The sequence below is a fragment of the Apteryx rowi genome, unplaced genomic scaffold (genome assembly GCF_003343035.1).
Source record: "Apteryx rowi isolate R43461 unplaced genomic scaffold, aptRow1 scaffold_260, whole genome shotgun sequence".
Classification (NCBI taxonomy): domain Eukaryota; kingdom Metazoa; phylum Chordata; class Aves; order Apterygiformes; family Apterygidae; genus Apteryx; species Apteryx rowi.
The window spans coordinates 351,100-357,515 of record NW_020448975.1 but is presented as its reverse complement, the minus strand read 5'-3'; positions in this window follow the sequence as shown (position 1 = coordinate 357,515).

The window sequence follows — 6,416 nt, the reverse complement described above, 5'->3', positions numbered from 1 at the left end:
CATGGTCACTGCAGCCAAGGCAGCCCCCGACCTTCACATCTTCAACCAGTCCTTCTTTGTTTGTTAGTACGAGGTCCAGCAGCACACCTCTCCTTGTTGGCTCCTCCACCACCTGTGTCAAGAAGTTGTCACCAATGCTCTGCAGGAACCTCCAGGACTGTTTGTGCCTAGCTGTGTTGTCTCTCCAGCAGATATCGGGGTGGTTGAAGTCCCCCATGAGAAGGTCAGGTTTCTGTAGTCCTGCTTTACCAAAATCTTTTTGAGCTGTTCCAGCCATCACTGCTCATCCCCTTCTGTTCTGCCTGTGACCCCAGCCAGCATGCTTTGTGGCTCCCAACCCTTYTTGGGTCTCTCTAGCTTCTCTTCTCCCTACTCTACCAAAAATCTCTTCCCTAAAGACCTTAATGGCTTTTGGCTAAATTTAAGGGCCTCCACTCTCTATTTAGTCTCCTCTGAAGGGAGTTTAGATCCAAGTTCTTCACCACTGAGTCATACTGATGAAGATGACTCTCAGTCATCTTCCCCCCATGTCACCATGGTGATATAGCTCTTCTGGAAGCTGATGGAGATGTGAACACCCACCCAGGCTCAGCTCTTAGCTGAGAAGCTGTGACTGACTGGGTTTCCTTGTTCCACCTAATTGCAGTTGCTTCTGGTTTTCTCCCTTTGATTCAGCAAAAATTAAATGATATAGAGTATTCCTCAATGGTCTTGAGATGTCATTAAAAATTCTGTCCAGATTTCGGTCTTCTGAAAGAAAGTTCAACCACTTTAAAAGTCAATAAGAAACTGGCAAACACTGCTCTCAAAAACTATAATTTTAGCAAGGTTTTTAAAACTGAATTTCACCAGGGTAAAGTTCTCCAGTCAATTGTATTAATCATGTTCTTTCTTTGATTCCCCTTCCTCCATCTGCCTGTCATYTGTGCTCTCAGTCCTCCTCTCATCCAAGATGCTTTCTTTGTTCACATAGTTTCAGCTACTGCCTGCATTGCCAAAATCTCATTTATCTTTCTACTCCAACTTCAACTTTCTATTTTCAAGCACATCAGTTTCATAATCAGAAACTGTAACCTCTCCCTCAAAAATCTTGTCCTTTCCTTTCTTTTATCCTGCTGAAAAAACAGCCAGCAGTTCCCTCTCACCCATACTTCTAACCGCAGCACTTTGATTGTTCTTCTTCCTCTTTCCTCCCATCTCTTATCTCATGCATTTTTCCCTTGTTATTTTCCACTTTACTCATTCCCAAACATGCCCACTGCCACACCCCGTTCAAGGAGTTTTACCTAATCTTGATTACTGCAGCTCCCTCCCCATCCACTCCCACCTTCCTACTGCAACCTCTTTCCTTCTTTAATCAAAATTCAGGAATGGTTCTCTTCTGCTGATCAGAATTCASCCCTTATCATCATTTTGCATCAATACTTCTGCTGGTTTAAACAGACCTCTCTGCATCAGCTTGGTTAATTTTTTCTTCATAAGAACTGGAGACTTAACATTTTAAAGTTAAAGCTCAGTTTTTCAAATGCAATTATGCAGCAGTTTAAAAATAATTTACTGTTATATGGTAATTTACAAAGACAGAGAATCATACTGTAATCCTGGAACCTCCAGAAAGTAAAATCATACAGGGTCTATTTAAGGTTGTCTTTTAAAATGTTTCAGGTATTCTTTTCATTGTATTATGACACCATCAGCCAGTCCATTCCAGTCCTTACTAGAATTAGTTTTTGGAATATTTTATTTTTATCTAGCTAGTTAAAATCAAAATACTGAGGCAATTATTGATACCATTTTTCTCAAATGACTGCTCTGCTGCATCTGATTGCCACACACATCCCATCATGGCACCGTAATCTCTTAGACAGCTACAGCTGTGCCAGCAAATGCAACCAGTTTCTTAGTTCCCAAGGGCTCAGCTTTAAATTAGCTAGTGCTAAACAGTGTCCCTCCCACCACAATTAACTTGATGTGCGTTGCAAGGTTATTTTTTTCCTTCAGTCACTAAACTCATGTGCTCGTTATAAATGTTTTCAAGTTCACACAGAGGTTGCTACCACGTTGTTTTGTGGGACACATATGTAATAAATGTTACAGTATTAATATGTGGAAACTGCCTGTTTTTCACAAGTATTTATGCTTATAAACACTTCTGATGGTTTACTTGCTATTATTCTGTGTCTCATGATTTCAGGTGTCCTAGAGCTCATTGTTTCATGAAGCATTTTGGTGTACTTGTGCCCTTTTCTTTGTCTTGCYATCTCCTGTTATTCTGAAAGTAATCAAAAGCCAAACTCACCACCCTTAAGACTTTGCTCTTCCCTGTTTACACATGGCAGTAAAGATAGTCACAGTGCTGGTGTTTTCAGGTTGCCCCCGAAGACACCGAATGTGCCCATTCTCGGTGCGCAGCACAGAGGGAGGAGGTGATGGAAATGACTGAGTGCACATGAGGCAAAGTGTCAAAGGTGCATCTGGCAGGAAAGGAAGGCACTGTCAGAAACCGGTTGGAGGAAGATGGCCAAAGGTCCTGTGAACAATATAGATGGTCTTGTCTGTTAAGGGAAGAAGAGATGTCAGTGTTCTCTATGCCAGAGTTTAGGAGAGAATTAATTTAGTCCCCACCTTAGTTAAAAGGAGACACCAGCTCTTTCACTGTGCATTTGAAATACAAATGACAGGATAGAAACTTAAGCAGAGGTTTCACCTAAAGACTAAAAACTTACAAAGCATTTCATTATTGTATTTAAATACTTTTTCCTTCTTTTTTGTGGTCCAGTAATACCACTTTTCTTTTCTGAGTGCACTGAGACTGAAGGCTTTCTGCAAGCTGGATTCAGCCAAGAAGCTAATTACCATACCGGCAAATATTTATACATTTGTGCCAGCACTTTTTCAGGTCAGGTTTTGCATATCTTTTCTTGTTTCCCTGTCTATTCATTAGAAATGCACAGAGCTCTGTCTGCATTGTTCTCTCTTTCTTCATTTTATCCCCATATTTGCCCAGAGCATGTGGATATGGCTGGATACTCTGTTCATTTGAACTGCAATACTTTTCATTACAAGTTTGCATTATACTTGATGTATAGTAGACTGTGGTGACTGAAGCATAAATACACAACCTGTAACTGACTGCTAATTAAACCTGACATCTCTGCTGTTGATTTCAAATGTTTCAGGGTTCAACATTTCCTGAAATTTTTATTAGATGACATTAAAAAGATAGGAAAATGGTTATTATCTCAGTTACTATCTGAGAATGAGCTCTTCCCATTCTTCTGGAAAACTGTCTGTCTGAAACAGATGCCACCACAGATTTCCAAGGGGAGAGTGTGAATAAGAGAGGGAACATCTGCAGGAGATTGTGTCTGAATTACTCATCATCTGGAAAAGACGGAGCTTAAGCAGCCTGCAAGATAAACATAGTGAAATGAGAAATACTGAAATGATGGGCAGGACTATATGATTTGTCTCATGAGTAAATAAGACCAGGCATCATAATTCATCTTACATACAACTTGCTATGAGGGACTTCTTTCATGATTACTCAGGAAAACCTTGAGGCTTCTCAAGAGGCACAAGCCTCAGGAGGTGTGTCTGCAATGTTGTTAAATTGCTTTTGTGTCCAGAATTCTGAACCCTTTGAAGACTGTTATGGACAGGACTGGTTTTGGGAAAGGACAAGGAGACAGTTGCCTGACAGCAGACTACTGGGAGCAACAAACTGCTGCTGTTGCTGAAACAGGGCTCAGAGTCTGCTGGGAAAGGCAGCAAACTCCAGCTTTCCCAGACAGTCTCCCTCCGCTGCACTCACAGCCTCTGCCCTACCTGAACAAAAGGTGGTGTTTCCCACCATATGGAGACACGATATGCCTGCGCTGGGTGTGGAATACCTACTTTAGCCTTCCACCAAACCCTGTACTGCTTCTTGAGGAATATCCACAGCCCCTTGCTCTGAGCAGTTCTACACCCATAGCCACTCCAAGAATGGTCCTCCAGCTGGAGGTATGCCTTCAGTAAAGGAAAACAAAAGTGTTATTATCAGCCCCTGCATCCAATACAGAGAAAGTCCAGTGAAGTCAAGGCAGTTTGCGGCCATATGTTAGGAAGACAAAATAAAGGCTAACGAGGAATCTAAAAACCTCTCTTCTTCCCAAGAGAGAAGGAGCTTATGGGACTGGTGAACGGTGGAGTATGGAACAATCTCCATAGATAAAAGCCAGGCTATCCCAGTAGTAGAGGGGTCAAGGACGCAAGGATTTCTCAGCATCTTTTACAAACCCTGTACACTGTGGAAGAACAGTATGAGAGACAGAAACTGGGAAAATATATTAAATTCACTCATTGACAGAGATGGTACAGCCATCAAACAGAACGAATATGTCACAAAAACTGAGATGTAGGCCATTTCTGCTTTCAACAGACCACATGATGCATACCACCTGACACACATCTGTTGCAATGTGTTTTCCAGAGCATGCTGAATGTAACTTTTCTGGGGAAAACCTGTACAAAATATGAACTCAATAGATATATCTTATGATGCTGTCATTTTATCTAGCTTGATAAAATTGAGAACAAAATGATGGCATTTTTGACCCCAAGAAAATAGACAGGCCCAAAACTTGATCACAGAGCAGGAAGTGCTGTGGGAGACCTGTATTTGGCTGATTGCAGGGGCATTATGTCAGCATGAGAGTGACTCCAACTACTCCCAAATGCTACATGGACTGAATATGCACCAATTTGTCTGCCTCTGTTTTAGACTGGCTAGCTTAGTGCACTCCAGCCTGCTTTGGGTTGAAGGACTTCAGTACTTCTCACTGTCAGGAGCCGTATTCTCAAGAATTTTTAGACATTCAATTCTCATTCAAATGAAGGACTCAGGGAAGCCATAACCTAAGTAAATACTACTGAAAGGTTGACTGTATRAAATTGGAAGTCTTTAAATGTTAGGCTTGACCATGTATACATGCACTTGCATGTGAACAGACACAAATAATTGAAAATGGGAATTCAGAAGCACCAATATGGAAGCTGTATTATCAGAGTATGCTTTTCTTGTATTTCCCATCCATGAAAGATATTGGTTTATGTGTTTGCAGTACCATTGTGGAATACTGGTCTTTCTCAATCTTTATGTATGTAATGTGAATATATGTGTACATATATAGAGACACATAAATATAGATATGTGAGCATACAAATATATCTGAATATATGTGTACATGCCACTGGTAGGCCTGTATACATACACACATACATACATACATACATATATATATGTGTAAAGAAAAGTGTTAACTGAGTAAAATGCTTTCGTTCTTTGTACACCCTAAAATCTGTTATTCCAGTCTATTATATGAGTTATTATCATTCTATAAAAATGACYGTAATGTGTGAAGGCACACAGATAGTGTGTATTCCATGAAAATATCTTGATGAAACAAAAGTACCTTGGTAGAATATGGCTCATGGCTCATGCTTCTACTTTCCAGTCACTGAGGTGTGCTTCAGAATAGAGTCATGACAATAAAGGCAAAGTCTGGCAGCGATAGAAGCCCAGACTAATAAACCCTGCTGGGACTAATAAACCTCTGCTTGGGTTTCCCCACAATTGCTGTTAAGTGATACTAAACTGAGGGAGAGTGCAAGAAGGGAAACAGAAGAGGCTGAGTGGGAAGGGTCAAACAGTCGGAGATGAAGTCTCGGGATTGGGTAGGTGGAGAAGGTTGCAGGGAGCTCTGGTTACAAAAGGTTGGGAGAAACTGATTCATGTTCTTTAGGATGATTTAATGGTCCCAGCTGGCCTTAACCCTAATGGAAAGGTTTTGTTTAAGAAGTATAAAAAAACTTGATCTTTCATATGCTATGAATGTAATCTAGGAAGGGAGTGAATTTGTCTGATCCGAATTATGTGGTCTTTGTGCTCCTTGCTGCATTTAGGGAACAATATGAGAGCCCTCCTGTGGCCAGCTGAACACCTGTAAATTCTCTTGCAGTCAAAGACAAGACAGCCCACTGGGTAATGTGTCTGCTTCCTTGTTCAAAAAGAGTAATTTTATCGTGTCTACAATGTCAGAGGTGTGCATGGCACTCTCATAAGTAAATAAAAGCTGTCTGGTCTCCAAGACCTACAATCTAAGTTAGACAATGCACAGACACAGCAAAGGGAAACATAGAGGTAAGAAAAACACTTGTGCAGAACATAATGTCGTATTATCTATTGCTGTAAATTGGCACAACTCCATTAACACAGACAAAAGAAGATAAGTGGATTGTAGAGATAACCATATGGAGCACTTTGACAAAAGGCAGAGGACCTGAAGAGGCAAGGATGGCCCTGTGCCSCATTCTGTGTCATCATACACGACACAGAGACACTGACAGCAAGACTGAGCAGATGTGAAAATCTG